Raw genomic sequence first — 18,433 nt, 5'->3', positions numbered from 1 at the left:
TTCTCAGTATGACTCCGAGGTGAGTTCTTGATCTGATTTTTTTTTGAATTTATTTTTTGAGGTTCGAATAAATATTTTGGATTAGTGTTGAAGGTTTTCTGTTGAATTCTCTTGGGCGAAAGGGGTGTAGGTGCGAGAGAGTGCAAATGGCCGAACACGGTAGCAACACCATAGCCGTCGTCCAGGTGTAGGCGTTTGGAAGAGGTGCCGGGAGTGTAGCGGGAGGAGGAGCAGGTTGGCAATTCGTCTGTCCCGGTGCAAGTGCAAGCGGACCGCCGCAACCGTTACCGTCTTCTTCTCGCACCCAGAATCCCGCAGGAGGAGGAGGAATCGATAGTCGGTCCAGACGGGCGGGCGGTCCGATCCTGCGTCCATCCCGCTCTCCACGGAGCTGTACAGAGAGGGACTCCCAAAGTGTGTTAGACGTCGGCAGCGAACGCACTCACACACGCGCACAAATATCACACGTACACACCCCCACACACCCATGTAGGGTTTAGCACCACCAAGCTTCGGTTCACGTCGGTCCGTGTCGTTTAAAGTCGTTCGTGCCCACTTCTTTCTTTCCAAGGTGACTGACTGACGAGGATGATGCCGAGTCCTCCTGGTAACTCCAAGAATGACGTCCCCGAGGTGCTTTCAAGGTTGAAGCCGAAGTCCCCTCCTCTTCTGTGGGCCTCCAGGTAGGTCCCACAGCTCGTTGCTTAGCAAAACGTTCGACCGCTTCTCCCTTCTCTCTCTGTCGTTTTTAAACTTTCCGGGAAAGTTTTAAGTATTTAAGTTTGTCGGATCGATACGGTTCCTCCGGAGTTTACGACAGTTCGGGCAAAAGTTTCGTTTCTTTTACTCCGGGAAGGGTAGCTGGCACCGCCTTGGAACCCTCTCCCACTTCTCCAGCACGACGACGGCGACTCCTGCGCGCACCAAGTGGTCACCGCTCCTGGTTACCACAATCAGTGACATTTCTTAGCGCCCACGGTCCATTAATTAGAGATCCCGGTTTCCGTAGATTTCTTCCGGTTGAATATGCTCGTTCGGATTGCACGTTACACGGTTTTTGTTCCTACGCGAAAAGTCCAACCTATTTCTATGTGCTTGTAGTTGTGTCCACATCATATTATCCTACGACATTCTATTATAGTAAAACGTTTAAATAAAGTTTTTATTTGTGTAAGTTATTGAACTATAATGCTCGACCAATTCATGTAAGTTTTCGATCAATGTGATTTACTTACTATACCCATAATCGTTATCAGCTTATTGATTGAATTTAATTAGATTTTAAAAGATATCGGTTTTGCGGTTAAATTTAGGCTACCAAAAACTATTCAACTCTCAGCTTAAATGAACGAGCTTTCGGGGGCGACATTTACTCCTACGGTCCATTCTCCAGTCACAATCGTGATTCTCCAAATGAAATTTCCGCCCGAACGGATCTGACCCAAGGTAACCACACTCTCTGAGACGACAATGTGGAGGTCGTCACGTGAGGCAAAAGGTCGGTGGTGGTCCCCAAACTCAATCTCCTGGTGGTGGGAGGCGATGTTTTCACTGCACGGGCATACGGGAGATCCGGTCGAAATTCGATTAGGGACGTTTTTACGGCCAACCCGTTCGCCCAGAAGTGCATTTAATTGTTCGCGCCATGTTATTGGATTACTGAGGTCTCCCAGTCTTCCTTCTCGTTCTCTATATCCATTGTCTGTGACAGCATTTCTCAAACAATTACAGAGATAATAAAATTAAACTACCACCTTTTAAAATTACTTTTTAACATTTTAATTAAATTTAAATAATTGCGCAATATTATAACATGAATTTAAGTATTTTTGTTCTAATTTTGATTGTAAAATTTTTAATAATTTTTGTTTGAGAGTCTCTGATTTTTATCATTGTTGTCGCGTAAAATAGTGTGACCTGGCAAATTGTTGGGGAAGTCCCGGCACGATACCCGCAGAGGTTAATTCGTATCAATTAGCCCTGAGTTACAATTTACTGCCATTTTTACCATTTTCCTTTTTGTTATTTTTCAAATGAATTCGAATAGCGTAAAAACAAAGAATGGAGGTGATAAATTATGGTGTAATTTATTTTTAGAAACGTTTAAGATTCTAATTTTCAGTTTATTCCCATTATTTAAATGGGCGTAATCTTAAATGAGTAATCTTTGTTTTGGGGTTATCTATATTTAAATCAACGGTTTCATTTACTAACTGTGGTTTGGTTATCCTTGGAGGATAATCTCGGGTGGCGTGACTTGGTCGAATGCCAATTCTCCATCAAATTCTTCTCACGTCCATTAAGAATAAGAGGCAATAAAGTCTGGCACGGCGGCAACAACCCCGGATTCCAACAATATACCATTCTCTGCGAATGGATATTGAAACTTTTCGTGTGGGATTGATTAATTTTCCCTCGTACAACTAAAGCCTATTTCACCTCTTTATTTAGTAGAAAAAGAGGTACATTTTTTTTATAAGTATTTTTATGTGGTGGAAAAATCTGTTTTTGAAAATTTACGAAGTGTTAAGCGGAAACATAAGCCGCAATCACAGCGTTTAATAGCCATGAGATTAGTCGCTATCACCGGCACGTACGTCGAGTCGTTTCCGCCAGTACCGGGGGTTGGAAAAAAGTATAATATGTTGCCTTGGGGGTGCTGGCGGCGCCGCCATCAACCCTCGTTTCATACGAAGAGCAACAGCTGAAAGAATCGTGCTTAAACGAATCGCGATAAATCTTGCCTCCAAATCGGACGCTATAAATTCGATGAAATTTGAATCGCAAATCGCCTCCTATTAACGTGTTTTCCGCGCTCCCAACATATATGGGCGTTCTAAATCAACAAATGATGAATTTTAAAGCGAATCGCGATTCCGTCTTTTAAATTTCATTACTGATATTAATATTTATGACCGTTCCCGGCTAATAGGGCCGGCGAACGCTTACGGTGTGCATACATTAATGTGAAATTACCCGGTGTTGGGCGAAGGAAAGCGCGTCAAATTTTCGGTTTTTATTTTTCCTGCGGCTTAACGAGGTTACCGTCGACGCCGAAACGTTGCCCGGTTTATCATCATTTAAATTGTTTGTTGGCTTGAGTGAAGAAAAATAAGCCAAGAAGAATATTTATTATTCATTGGGAAATGCTTTAAATTGTATAATAAGTTTCCAAAAGTTTTCTTAATATTATCATTAAAGTAAATACAGATTTTTTTAATCTGTCTAAAAATATTTTATATTAAAAGCGTTAAAATCTTAAGACTAACAATGTTTAACTCTCTACGACATGAATTCATGTTGGGTTTCATCCATCATCTATTTGTTCCATGCCTCCCTCATATACACTTTAAATGGTTTGGTAATGCGTAGTACTTTACTTATGGAGAAGTATGTGTTGTTGTGGTCGATCCAAGATTGCATCCGTTCTTCCTGTTGGTTCCCTTTGGAAAGGGGTAGACGTTTCGCCAAAATTTCAACTGGCATCTTCACTGCATTGTCGTAGTCTCCTGTCGGCAGACTGAAGTGGTTTATTTATACAATTATGAAGTAAGTCCTCTCGGAATAACAGTAAGCTCTGTGTTTCCCTATCTCAATTTCTCTTTCACAGAATTTTTCAAACGAATACTAAACTGATTTAGCACAAAAAGAGAACTCTTCTTCAATAAAGCGCTTTTCTTCTCTCCCACATTCTGCTAATCCATAATTTCATACCAACCTCGTTCGTCCAACCCTTGTCATGAACAACAACACCTGGCGGTATTTCAGAAGCTTTTGACATTATTTTGCGCTTGAAAATGATCTTTGGTTATCTTTCGACGTTGAATAATAAATCGATGGAAAGATAATATTAACTCTTCATATTCTTGTGGTATGTTCTGAGATGTTTTTGTTTCGGTCGCATGCTAAGTCATTCATAAACTTGTAGCACCAATCACCTCCACCTTCAAAGTCATTTTTGTACTAATTCCAATACCATTTTGACGGTGTCCTTGAATCTATTTCAATAGACATCTTCTAGTTCTGTCCATTTAGCATTGCACATTTAGTCTTCCTCATTTTTTTCGGTTCTTCTTTGCTACGGCGGAAATGCCACTCAGCTGCTTTGCTTCCATGTTCTGCTGCACACGCTATTACTTTCAATTTATAGCCCAGATCATATATTTGTTTAACACCTTTTATTTTTTTCCATTACGAAACTAGTTACTAACAACGATATTGGGTGGGTTGAATAAAACAGTAGTAAATGCTAATTCTACAATACTGAAGTAATTTCTTCAAGTAAATTCTATGGTTATGAAGCAGGTTCTACTAATTGCAGTAAATACTTCTATATTTCCCGGAAGTTACTTTATCGGTAGTTTGTTGCGTGGAAAGTGGAAGTTTTTACTACGAAGGGAAGTACATGCTACAAAGTATATGAAAGGCCAGCTTCGTTAATCTTGCTACGATGCAACAGTATTAAACATGGCAAAAGTCCCTCAAAAAGTTGTACAGCGGATTTATTTAGGACTAGATATTCAAGATCGCCAGCTGATATATACCGTATTTTCTCGAATGTAATCCGCACCTTTTTTACAAATTTTATGTGCTCTAAAATCAAATGCGGATTACAATCGGGTGCGGATTAGATTCGCAGTCGTATAGTTGCAATTTGGAAAATAGTAAAATAAAATCACATTATAACAATAACACTTTATTAAGGGTTTTAGAACGATATTTACATTTTTATGTATCATTTTCTTCCCATATTACATCATCTTCGGATCAATACAGATCAATTCGGATTATACAAAACTTCGTAAATGATGTATATTGATGTAATATTGTTTTCAGGGAACGTTTTCCATGTCGCCTACACTCACTGAGCAAGTTCAGAAGCTCCTTTAATTGCTCCCGGTTTTGTTAATTCTCGAGTTTGTTAATATACATATACATACACAGGTTGTATTATGGATGTTATTCCACCAGGTATTATTATTATGACAAGAAGTCTAAACCAAGGGCAATCAGTCTATGATTAATTAATATCCTTATTTAATAATCCTCCTGGTCTAAGACTCCATACTTGTCTTAATCATTCCATCATCAGCTTTTTCATTATCCATCCTTTTTGTTGTGCCCTAACTAGGACGTCATTCGGGAAGTCTTTCAGATTTCAGAATGGTTTTTTTCTCAATATTACTAATGACAGCAATTTTTCCTTATCACTTGTTACTGCTAGCATCAATGTTATGCGCAATTTTTCGCAACCACACGTTTATAAAGAAATTTCCCACACACCTCTGCTTTCCAGTGTGTAATTGGGTGGCATATCCAGATATACTACCATTTCGTTGACATTTACAGTTTGAGACAAATTGAAATTTTCTTGAAAATCATTAGGAGCTTTTGGGAAATTGTAGTTCTGCGCCTCAACGATAACACCATTCGGCGCATAAATCCCACAGTCCAACCTTTGCTAGTATTAAACATTTTTTAGTCCCTTCTATCGTTTTTCTTGAGAGAACTAGAAAACTGCCTCGTCAATTTCATGAAATCGTCTCTCCTTTGGCCCGGTAAATTTTTTGCACGATGCCTGACAGTCTGCAATAGCTACCTTGTCTTTCCGCAACAGCCGCAACGTTACTCTCATTAACAGCAAAAATTGTACCAGCTTTTCGATTTCCTTAACGCTAACTTAATAACATCTCTTTAAACTTTGCTGTATAGAAGAACCTTTTAGATTTTTGCTACTTTTTTTTATAATTACGCTATTATATGTATAATTAAGCACACACCACGTTCGAGCTACTACGAGGGCAGTATATGAACGGCATTCGTGCTAGGCATTACTATTTATTTTTAAAATCATATTTATTTTCCAATTTTTTCTGGCTTGGTAAATTTAAAGTCTAGTCTAATAAAAACTCGCCGTAAGCAAGGTTTCTTTAGGTACATCAGCGTCAGTCAACAGAAAAAATATATATTCATGGTTAACAACAAGCATCGCATCGTTTTGCTGTTGTCGAATTGCTCAAAGAAAGATGCGGATTACATTCGCAAACTAAATTTTTTTACCACTATACATTTTTAAAATCGGGGTGCGGATTAGATTCGAGTGCGGATAAGATTCGAGAAAATACGGTAGTACAATTGTATCGAAGACAGCTGACATTTCTCGAAAAAACGGCTTCACAAAGATGAGAAAATCAAGAATATCATACAGATCTTTATTTCATACATTTCATATAAAAATTTATTACTGAAGTTAATTTTTGAAAACACTAAATAAGTCAAATGATTTTTAGTTAATCGACCTACGTGCCGTATTTACATCCAATATCCGTTTCAATATTTATGATACGTAAAGAGTTGCTGATGACGGAGTAAATCGAAAAAGTTTTATCGAAAGTTGGAAGCTGTTAAAGCATTTGGTTCGTTCAGGTGTCCACGATCAATAATATCGCCATCAAACACCTTCTCACAGCTAAAACATAATCTATACGATAATTAAGTATTTATAATTTCATTTCTTTTTTTACTAATAGATAATAAATTCTTGATACAATAAACAACGAAACTATTCTATTTATAGAAGATCCAATATATTTCTTATTGTGTTCGACGTATAAATCCACCACGTCTGGATATATTGGGAGTCATTCGAGTATGATATGCGTGTTACGTTGGCTGCAGTGGTGCGTGAGCAGTAAGGCAGCCTATAACGGAATAAATCGTGCGTTAGTTCGTCGACGAAATACGAATTGTCGGGGTCTTTGTTAGTCCTTTCCACGTTTCACTACGGATACACGCACCATATGCTTGATCAAGTCTTCCGTTAATATGACAAGCGACTGTTTATCATGACTTTCTTGATTAGAACTACACTTCTTGTTTCTTACAATCATCTTTAATCTATACTTACATAAAACTTTCTTTCTCTTTGATATAACGTTTTTTGAAATTACACAAAATAGTTTTTACTTTGAAGTAAATGTTTTAATTTAATTTCATTTTGAAGTAAAGCACAAAGTTCCGTACCGTAAAAGTTGGAGATCATATTTTTTCAGAGGGATCTTGGTTTTGATTCAATATCGAGAGCTTTTTTTTACTTCGTTCCCGTTTTATACGTAGCTGTACGTAATAAGGGCAAGGCTGCGCTGCACAATTTTATAGGTGCAATATTCGCGCGACAGATGTAAACTTTATTATTTTATGAAAGCTCTCATAAAACCTTTATTACCAACCGGCACGATGATGGTTTTGGTTTGTTTTAACCTTTACTGATTTTTAATTTTATTGTTATGATACACCTTACGATATTATTAGTACAAAACTATGACATAATTAGTATTGGTTAAGCTAATTAACCACCAGGTAAATATTTTATTCACCTCTAATTATCATGCCCCATTTCCGCATCGATTGCAAACATACTACCCATCAATCTTGCACGTAAAATACATAAATTATAGTAATACGCAATTAGCTGCTTTCTCTTTCCGCAATGAAAATTGGAAGTAGTAAAATGTGGTTAAATTACGCCACATTTCGACGATGGTTTAAATAATGCACGTTCTAACCGGGTTATGATAATATGTCAATAATACGCGTGTGTCTGTGGATGCATGATTTATGAGTTATTAAACGGTGATTATGCCAAATTAGCGGGAGGGTTCCTAATAGATTGTAATTTAGACCGAGTATGCTCCGCACTACACCGTTCCCTGTTTCACGTATATTACACACCCTCCTCTCTTACGTGTGTCAATGTACTGGATTTGCGGTGAAATTTCAATTTCAAAATGTAGGCCAAATGTGGCATAAATTAAATCAGCAATTAGTAGTCAATTGATTATAATGGATATGGATATAGTAAATTACAACGTTTATAATTCATGTCGATAAATTCATCATTTTTTATTATTTATCAATTCTTATTTGAGGTATATGTTTCTTCATTAACTAATTTTATGTCGTTTGAAGTGTTATAACGGGACTTATTCTTTATTACACCACTACAGTACTATTATGTTAGTAATTTTAAACGTGCAGACTTAAACACTTAGACTGTATCTCTACACGTTTTTCATAAAAGTTATTAAGTCGTTCATGTATAGTTCTTGGCTTTCATATATGTACTTCTATAAATCCATGTATTTTCATTTCAATCATTCCTTGGAGGTATGTGCAGAAAATTTTAGTCTTCTGCCTGGTGTTTGATGAGGCTAAGTTTTCGCAATTAGATTATGAATGTATGTAGCAGTTGGTACAGGAGACTGTATGTATAGGAGAAGGACGATCTGCAAAGATTAACTGGCTTGAATATGAAGACCCGGAGTATATAAGACCCCTTTTTGAACAATAATCGATGTCTTCGATTGGTGAAGTTCTTGTCTTCCAACATAAAAGCTTTTACAGGTTCGTCAGGAATTAAGTGCGTGCAGCCATCTATGAGATCGTCTGTTATAGGCAACTTTTAGCATCAACGTAGGAACTTAAATTTATTACATCGCAAAATTTCATACAATCTTTCTTCAGTTTTGTCTTGCTGCATTAGGTTTTTGTTTACGTCATTAAAGTTTCTTTTAAGTATATCAGAAACTGTGAAGTCTCAGTAAACTTATTTCTGAAAGAGTCTTAACGTTGTTGACAAAACTGTTTAAAAAAGTATTTCGTCACCCAAGTTATTATCTTTATTTAAAAGAATAATTCTGTATATTATACAAAATAGGTTAAATTAAAATTGTATTTTTGAGTTTAAAGCGTAATTATCCATTAAAGTAGGTGGTGTGTAGCCCGTACGGACGTTTTGGTACTTTATACATGGCGCCATCTGCATTATTAATAATGCGAACATGAAAGTTGCCGGCATTGTTCATCCGTCTTATTCCACCGGGTCGGTATGTATTATTTAAGAGAAACACGCCCGCCACATGTCCAGTAGAAACCGTCTACGTTTACCATACACGTGGAAGGAACAGGAAAAATTCCAGATTTTTTTTATGTGAGATTACAGGTTTTTTTTCTTGGATCGATATAGATACGTGAACATTTTACTTTGACGATTTTTTTCGTTCATCACAAGACGTATTAATCATACAATGACGGTAACCTAGCAATTAAAACGTCCATTAAGTTCTGGTATTATCATGAAAAGGTATATTTTTTCATATTTAACGATTTTAATTAGTAACAAGATTATTTTAGTAGCACGTATGATTCTTATCCTTTGCGTTTTTACTCTTTGTAGTAACTTCTACGTACTTACAATTCTAGTAAAAGTGGCATGACTGGGAAACAAGTGGGAACACGCTTTTTTCTAAAAGGGCGGAGCTAAAGTTGTCCCTTTCGTGTGATATGTGCTTAGGTAATAATAGTAATAAACTGTGTTCAATGATAAAATTATGGACTAGACTTTTTTTCTAGAAATTTCTTATCGACGAACACGCAAATTTATCAATTTAAAAATTACTCAACTTCTGTGTAGTGAATACTTTATTAGATTATATTTAACAAAACTTGACACACAGGATTTGCTTAATTTTGAAGCACAGTTTTGTCCTAATTACAAATCGATAATTTCATCGTCCGGCCGCTAAGCTACTCCTTATTTCGAGAATTTCTAGAATGGGTAGGACCGGGAAGAGGACGAACTGCCCGACGAACCAGTCATTTCCCCCCTATTAATATTCAGTAATTAATTTTCGAGCGCTGCTGGTAATTTCGGGTAGTCGCGTGCGCCCCTTGTTGTCCCCCCATCCTCTTCTACGCCACTGCCGCGGTCTTTATGCCTTTTAATGAGTGGTTATCGGGTTCGGCTACCCAAATACACTTACCGATTTATAATTTATCATCAACCGAAAGGTCGTTTTGTATACTTTTAATAAATCGTTATTTGATTATTATTTTAAACTAGGTCAATTTCTCATCAATCCAATATAGGTGGAAATATTAAATCCATAACAACTTGAGATATACTTTATATAGACTCTACTTTTTAAGGAAGATGTCTGTTCTTGAATATCATTTTTTTGATATATCAATATTTGCAATTAATCGAAATTTCTGATAAAACTGAAACAAAACTTTAAACATGTCGTTTCATATTCGAGCGAAGTTATTTCTGAAAAGAAAGTCTGAGTAAAGGTTTTGTAACCATGTATACTGTGATATTGGTTGCATACTTGCAATGATGACGTCGGGTACGATAATTAATTAACACACTGTAGGTACGCTCTGGTTTCTATGGAAATATATTTTTGTATATTGCATCTTAAGTAAAATACACTGTATGTTCTGAATACGCCTATTCTTATCTCTCTATATTTCTCTCTGAAGCTAATAGTTACTTTCCAAAATGATATATTAAGTTGAAAAACGAAATAGATTGTTATAGATGTTAAAAGCTAGATATTATATCCGATATAGATCTAAAGATATAGATTTCATATGATACATAAAAAGAATAAAACTCAATGATAAATACTTGATGAGAAAATATTAATTTAAACTTGACTTTATTTTCTGTATCTGAATTAAAACTTTAAATGAAAAACCCTTTTCAGTTAAAAGTAACAAAATCAATGGGCTCAAATTAATTCAATAAAAGCTTGGAGTCGCTGGTGTGTGGTCCGAAAAAGAGGGGGCCTTCAATTAAACGTACAAAAGCGCGTTAAATGTAAACGAGTTAAGCGCGTCATAATAACCTCTTATTCGGATGAGGGTCGTTTCGTTCTGTCTGCGTATGTTGTTTTTCCGCTACTTTCGATGGTGACGGGAGAGGGTTGGCTTCACGACCCAACGTTTCCAACAATAAGTCTGACCGTTAATTTGCAATGTTAAAATCTGCAGGTTTCACCCCCGATTTTGGGACGTCCCCGGTTTAGATATACGTGCGAAACAACCACTGTTGCACATTAGGTTGTTGTTTTAGGCGACCCATTCGCTTCGAAACTTATCATTATTACTGTTCATTTGTTAAGATATATCAAAAAAGTAATACATTTTTCTTTTTTTCAGGTAAGTCATTTTTATAAGGAGTTATGGATTTAACTGTAAGTAACAATTTTTTTGCAAACTTTTTTTGACCTGAGGATACAAAAGCGTATTTTTCGTAAAATATTTAACTGCGTTAAGAGGAGTATTTCATCTGTGCTACCCAGTTTCCGCCCCCCGCTCCATCCCTAACTTTGTTACAAAACTTTTTACCGATCAATAAGCGGCCGGGTCCAAATGTTATACAGGCTGTTTATTTATTCAGTCTCTCTTTGCACGGCCGACCGAAGCGACATGAGACGACCAATGGTAAACCGGAATATGTACAAACTACTCACTCACACGGTAAAACCGACGCGTACACGTACGTTTCGCAGATAGCGCAACCGTCGCATCATATGTGCATTTACAGTTTTATCTATGCGCCGTTCTCTCTAATGCAATTATCTTTGTTCGGGGATAGATTAAAGTTGGAGTCGCATCTGAATAAATTATTTTAACAGAGCACTTGCAAAATCGTGGTCGTCACAGACGGCGGCGGTACTCGTCGTTTCGAACTTTAATTTAATTTATTTATTGCCGGTCGCTTTGTTTAAGCCTCTGCCTTTTTGATACTATCAAAGTTAGTTAAATTCATATTGTACGCTTTATTATTATTCAACCTTTTTCAATTAATATTAATTATTTTTGGTAATTACTTACATGCTTAGAATGTAAGTTTACTAAATTTTGGTTGTTAGGATTATCTTGCATAACGTATTTCTCCAGCTAAATCTATTTTTGGCGAAAACCATTATAAACGATTTTCTTGATCACAGGTTTTTCTGCCATCTATTTTGGTTTTTGAGTTGATATAGATTTCTTCATGAAAAACTCTCTCTTACCTTCTCTCTCATTTCCTTCTGACCTCCTCTTCACTCTTCTCCCATCCGGACATTTTTGCAAGATGTGCTGCAGGGTGTGAGTCAGCAACTATCATGATTTTTTGTTTTCCTTGATCTGCATTAATTGTAAATCGTTTCAAGAGAATAGTGAAGCAGTTGATGGTGTCGGACTTTGATCTGCAATATTTCAGTAGGATTAGATTAAGAACGTATTCTGGAAATTGGTGTAGATGTTGAAAAATGAGAGCAACGGTTTCTCAGTATCATTATCTTTTGATGTAAATATAAATCTATCACAGGATATATAACCAGCGCGTTTAAATCCTGTAATGTCTCAAGCCTAAATGGAATGTGAAAAGTGAGAAAAGGAAGATCATAAATAGTCAATGTCTATCCCTCATAATTTATTAACGAAGAATGAATCTCTTGAATTCCCAATGGCTTCATTTTATTAATCACATTTATAGTTGTCTGATATTAACAGAACAGTCTGTTCTTCAATCCATTTTAGTGGATAAATCCAACAGTCTATTAGGCATGCCTCTCATCATTTTCTGGTTGTCAAACTGAATTTTCAGAAAAACCTAAATTAAAAATCGTCCAATCGTACATTGATAACAAAATTTCCGTTTTCTAGAAAAGTTATTTGTCTAATTCGATGGACATGAAGTAGACCATCAAAAAACAAAATATTGGTGAGTTTATTTAATTATTTATAATCAATAGTACATTTCTTTTTTTTTAGTGAATAGAATTCGTTTTTATCGGTTATATATATCGGTTTTATTACCGTTGGAAAGCTTTCATGCTAGTTGTAAAATGTAACGTTCCTATGCGAACCTCTTATTGGTCGTAGAAATCCAAGTACAACATATCCCTCGAAATTTGTCTTTTTCGTTTCTTGCCAGTAAACTTCTACGTTATATACATACAAACTTTTTGCAACAACTAGGTCAAATACATTTTACCATATTTAGCTGGTTTGTTAGGAAGGTATTGCTTGAATCCGCGTTCTCGAAGTTCTTTCAATTTTTCATGGTCGACATGCAATCACAACGCATCTCATGAGGATAACTCCACTATCAATCATATACAGTGCCTAACATTTTTTCACGGTGTAATTGACATTACAAAAGAAAACTGACCTTACTCTTGAAGACGTATACTTGCGTTGAATGTGAACTTTTGCAATTGATGCAAATTGAAAACCTATTAAATGTTGAGAGATCCAACCGAGCAACAAAAGTAAATACACAATTTAATATATAAAAGTATTCTGAAATTACCGCGCTTACAATTTAAACGAATTACTTTTTTAATTAATGAAAAAGTTAATGATACTTTCTTAAAGTACATCCCCTTTTATATTCAGCACGACTTAAGTAACCATGTAAACACACGTGAATCTCGCAGTAATGAAATATTACCCCTAATAATCTCCAGGGCAAATGTAATCCCCCAACATGGTTGCCTTCCTCTTAACGCACATTGCAATGTTCTACATGAATCAAGAAATTCATTGGAACAGTAATAAATTCTAATCAGTAATAAATTATTTGAAATTATCTTATAGTATTTCATCCATTATAATGAATGTGCAAATTTCTCTATATCTTTTGAAAGATTTTGGCACGTTTGTAAACGACGTGGTTGTTCGAGAGGGATGGATACGAAAACGTATCCGAGTTAGGAAAAGTTGGTAATTATGAAGGACAGGTTCCGTTATGGTTGAGGAAGTTTTCCCGGGACGATACACTAGACGTTAGTTTTAAGACTTGAAGGCTTCCCCGTTGTTACAGTCTAGAAAGTTTTAAATGTATTATATTTAATTTTAACGTCGTCGTCGGTGACTGGGACGACGACGTCTCTTCGAGTACATTGCTAGGACAAAGTAACCCGGAAGATAAAGGAGAGAACAGTAGAAACTGAGATGGCTAAACTAATAATTATTTTCATGCAACGATTATAGTTTAGTATTCAATTTAATCTTACACGTAACGATATGAATAGTTAGATTTTGTACTGGGAATATTACGACAGTTTAAAGGAAGCCACATCACAATTTCTGTTTACGTCACAACTGAATGTGCTGTAGTTAGGGGAATAGATGCAAGACTTTGGAAATCGATTTGCTGGCGTTTGCGAAACCGTTTCATGCAGTTAATTACTGGCCCATACGCCTAGGGGCGATCTTAACAAGTAACTTTTGCTTATAAGCACTTTACAACGTTTGCCAAAATCGGCTTAAATTACTAAAAAAGATGTCTATCTAGAAAATAATGCCGTTGAGAACCCTTCGTGTAGTATATTTAGTGCTCAGCGGAGCTTCATAAAAATTCTTGAACTGAAGGAGATCTGAATGGTGCTCGGACCCCATATTCTCACAAACTTCCATATTTATACCTATTCGTAATGCTTGGGCAGTAAGGCTATTGCTCAGTAGGGGATGTTGTCCCCCTCATATATTCGTTGAAACGCGTCGTTGGGGATCCATGCATTGGTCAAAGGTCTCCTTAATACTTCAAGAGTGATTTCTTAAGATAAGTTGTTGAGGACTGCGCGAATATCCCATACCAGTTTGCATCTAATCACAGCGTAAAGGAAATTACGCTAATGTAGCAGTTGCCAAAGGAACCCTCGTATGTCTGATGAAGTTTGCTATTTAGGACCTTTGTAAGGAGTCCAGTAAAGGATTTGGTCATCTCATTATTGCAAATCAACTAAATAGTTTCTTAACTTAATCTCAATCTCAATTTTTAATTGAAATCAATTAATTTTAACCCGAAACATAGTTTTCAAATATTTCTCGGATTTCATTAATAATTCATCCTTTCTCTTTCTACGTTCGTTCTGTTCTAATGCCGCGTCTTCACGGTTGGGGTAAGAAGGCAAACGCGAAGGGGTTGCTGTTAATTGATCTCAGTGGCTGCCTCCCCTTTCCTCGAGACCGCACGCCTCCGCTCCTTCTCCATTGCGGCGAGCGTTCTGTGTCTTCCGCTTTAAAGCGTTCCTCAGGCTTTAACGCTGTATGGCCGAGCATAGCACACGTGAAGTAGGAACTGCATAGCGCCAATAACGGTGATACCCCGTACCAGGGGTTGACTCCTTACCCCCGTTGTAGACGTTTAGCCCAAGGTCCATGCCCTTGCTGCTAATTAACCGGCAAATATTGTATATTACTTTAGTAGATATGTCTCTGAAGGGGGAGATAGTATTTTATTAAGGTCGAGGGTTAATGTGTATAGTGTATTCAATAGAGATATGGAAATTAAAAAAGAAACATCGTAATCCAGAATGATGAATCATAATAATTAAGATTTTTTCTAAAAAATATGTTAAACAAAAGTTACTGCATAAAAAGTTGCTTAATCATCTCAATAAATATATTCTTACTATATCATTGAAAATAATAAAGAAAAAAACAAATATTACATTCCTTTGAGAACAATTATAGTTGTTTCATAGTATCGCGAGTAAAATAAACTTTTTGGAACCTGTTGTTCCTTGTACGTTGAACTTTGACCCAATTAATATTCATAGAACTTCTACCACTAGCGACCTCGTTTGGAACTGAATTCCAGAACTGGAGTAAATTCAGTCTTACTTCAGTTATATTATTAATAATTACTTATATTTTTAGTACAATTTTTCAAAATCAAATCCTTTTTAATTAAAAAAAACACAATTTTGCACATTTTTCTGATTTCAACGAAGGTTTTGGTTTTTATGGTCCCCATTCAAACGACGTTCACTTTTGGGGTGTAATTTTCCCTCGATGTAACGACGGCAGATGTTGTAAGAACACGAGTCGCTAGTGAAGTGTGTAATTAATCCGAAAATGCAGGTAATTTATGCGAGGAATGTTTATTGCAGCGGCGGCGGTGGAGCTAATTTACGAGCCGTCACCACGCGGACAGACGGTTTGGGGCCCTAAAAGTACTCCCATCCCACCCTACGCAAAGGGAAATGCGGCCACAGCCCCCGCCAAATGGCTTCTTATAATTACGAAAGTAAGGTGATCCATATTTTATCCGAGTGCGAGCCCGTTTTGCAAAAAGTGTCATATTTCATTTAGGTCTGTGGAAATCATACTTGAAGGGTATGCTTGGTGTGAGGTTATTTTCTATACAGAGTGTTATCACAGTACAATTTTGTTAGTATTAAACTAAATGGAATTAAAATGTTGTCTCATTGTGTTACACCGTATCAAAAGCTTTAATAATGGATATGATATATTTGAAATGACATGTTAGTGCAGAAAATATGTTGATTTTGTCAACAGTTACATCAACAGTACAACAAAACATGTATTGACACTTCTTCAACTGGATCAGAAACTTACAAACTCTTCATCGTAATACAACTACAGGTACATTTTGAGATTCTCTGTTTTGTCGAATAATAATTGTGAGTCGATACTTTACCCGGTTTAGCTGTTTATGTCATCTGTTTTAGGCATCACCTAAAATATTACGTTATAGAAATAACAATATATAATTTTTAATGAGATAGCAACGAAGTGAATTAAATGTTAAGTCAGGTTACAAAAAGATATTTAAATTTAGATGAAATAGTTCTCTCTCAAGAACCAGATTGATAAAATCGCGTCATTGAATAATTTAATCCTGTATTGTATAAAGCTTAACAACATTGTTGTGTAAGAAGAGAACACCATACGAGCAATTGTTGTAAAATCCAACCGACATTTTCAAAAAAATTGTTTTCAGGAACAATTGAACCAGGAGGGTTAATTTGGTTGCTAGAATAATTGCAAATATATGAGGTTGATAAATATATAATATCTAAACATTTTGTAATAGACATTTTTTTCAACCTTAACAATAATTTTTTAAAACGGTCTGCAACCTTAATGTTGATCAGAATAAGACTGATAATCAAATTAATCGCAGCGAAGATACTGTTAGGCAATTTGAAGTGAAAGCATTCATTGAGAGAATAATTGAGAAAATGGATATTTCTGTTTTGCTATGATATCTTATATAATGTTAGGTCTGGGTCAATTTGTTGTATCCTACCCTATCATGTTTTTTTGGGAAGCTTGTCGAAAAATGAGACCCCAACAATTTTGCAATTTAAGTTCACTTTAAAACTTGTATTGAATTGTGACTATCTTGTTTTTAGATGTATATGTAACTGTAAAAACCCGAACGACGGTAAATGCTAATATTTTCCAATGAAACCTAGCAATTTATAATTTGCCTTCTTTTAATTTGTTTAAAATATATTTGTTGTTTTATTCCCAAAACCAACATTTACGAACCCTTATTGGTAAAACTTAACATGTACCAAACTCTATTGGTAAAAGACAGAGAAATTATCTCTTGTTTAAAAAATCCTCACATTTACCAACTCATGTTGGTAAATCTTAAGATGTACTACTTAAACCTAAGATTTACCGTAGTTCGGGCTTTTACAGTAACATATATATGATTTTTATACCCAAACGTTATATATGTTTTGCTTTGTGTTATGATAAACTCTGGTATTCTTCTTATTTCTAATTCCTTGTGTAATTGTTTATTTATGATAAACCATTCATCCACAACTAATGTTAATAACGTCTGCGTACTACACACAACTTTTGCTTATCTTATATCGAGCGGTAAATAAGTGTAGGACTACACATTTGATGGTCGGCCTACATCAAGTGAGTTTCGTAGCTTTATTTTTGACCCGAAACTAACTTGGCAGAATCTCTGCAAATTACTTACTTTGCCTCCTGTTTGAAATTGATTCAACGGACGTTCTAAGAACGTCTTTCAATACTCGATGGGGTCATTTGTGGATGAATTGGGAGAATGTGGGGAATACGATAAAAGATCGTCAAATACACACCATGAGATTACGCTTTTGTACACCTTCTTGTAGATATTGTTTTTAAAATATTGAGATATGTGTATCTCAAGTTTAAATAGTACTTTTATGGTACTAGTAATCTACGTTGTGTATTTTCCGTATTAAATACCTAAGTTGATAAAAAAATTAGTAATCCCGCTAAACCAGTTTTCATTAAAGGTATTGAAACGTAGACCTCATATTTTATTAAAGAACTCATCGATTGGCTATTCACAAATTGGCACTAAACGGCGACCCGGTGAATATTTAAACACTCTCGTGTCCACGGAATACGAAAGTAGAAGGCCGACTTTTACTCGGAAACCTAGAACAACGGTTGAATTCACAATACTAATCGCTCAATTAGTAAACGTGATGCGATCAAATATTCTTAACAAAGTCAAAATATTTTTACTTGTTATTAAATAAATTTCGTATAAATCCAAATATTTATGCTATCTTAATTTTACGGTTTTTTGGCGGATAATGATGAAAAATTAAGTACGGTACATTAAATTTACACGACTTCCGAAAATCCGTTGATCCGAAGGGGTCGGCACTTTATAAACACGGCAATTCTGCCGGTGATTAATGACGTTACACGTTTTAGTGTGCGAAGAGAGCGAGGAAAGTCCCCATTACCGCGGTCCCAGTGCGGCCGTGGCGAAAGTGCAATATTTTCGGGTTAAATTGATTTCGGACCCATTAAGAAC

General features: G+C 35.9%; 1 protein-coding gene across 4 annotated transcripts in view; it reads left to right on the top strand.

Moving 5' to 3' along the window:
* LOC111425866 (myelin transcription factor 1) overlaps positions 1-18,433 on the top strand; it is a 168,692-nt gene that overhangs the window by 54,826 nt on the left and 95,433 nt on the right. The window contains exon 1 of one of the 4 annotated variants that reach the window (XM_071194242.1): positions 493-683. The exons of 2 other annotated variants lie outside the window; for them this stretch is intronic. The gene's annotated coding sequence lies outside the window, so the exon portion shown is untranslated. Of the gene's footprint in view, positions 1-492; positions 684-1,016; positions 1,206-18,433 lie in introns of those variants that run through there. One more of the 4 variants, XM_071194243.1, reaches the window with a different exon arrangement.

This window comes from Onthophagus taurus, chromosome 2 (assembly GCF_036711975.1).
Source record: "Onthophagus taurus isolate NC chromosome 2, IU_Otau_3.0, whole genome shotgun sequence".
Lineage (NCBI taxonomy): Eukaryota > Metazoa > Arthropoda > Insecta > Coleoptera > Scarabaeidae > Onthophagus > Onthophagus taurus.
Note: the sequence above shows the minus strand (reverse complement) of the source record. Positions and strands in the feature narration are given on the sequence as shown.